The 279-nt window shown below is 50.9% G+C and overlaps 1 protein-coding gene across 1 annotated transcript in view; it reads right to left on the minus strand.

The window, feature by feature from the left end:
- The window catches only part of NEURL1B (neuralized E3 ubiquitin protein ligase 1B), a 143399-nt gene that overhangs the window by 131848 nt on the left and 11272 nt on the right, over positions 1 to 279 (minus strand). The window lies entirely within an intron of this gene.

Here is a 279-nt window from a genome sequence, read left to right on the forward strand (position 1 = left end):
GTTCATAATGGAGAGACTAACAGCATACAGCTATCTAACCACCCCTGGTGAGTTGGGCTTGGTATCCCCACCACCACCACCCTCCAAACCCGAGGGGCTGCGACAGCTCAGACTCGAGTTGTCACAACAATCCAAGCCATTCCCAAGGGACAGGGACCAGGCAGCACCCCCGGTCACAGCCACAGCAGGAAATACTGGGGTTATTGTTACCGTGTTGCATTTAAGAGGGTTGTTTGTCTCAGCCCCATTAGCATTCAGAATATTTCAGATGAAGAAAAA

This window comes from Charadrius vociferus, unplaced genomic scaffold (assembly GCF_000708025.1).
Source record: "Charadrius vociferus isolate BGI_N301 unplaced genomic scaffold, ASM70802v2 scaffold3, whole genome shotgun sequence".
Taxonomy (NCBI): domain Eukaryota; kingdom Metazoa; phylum Chordata; class Aves; order Charadriiformes; family Charadriidae; genus Charadrius; species Charadrius vociferus.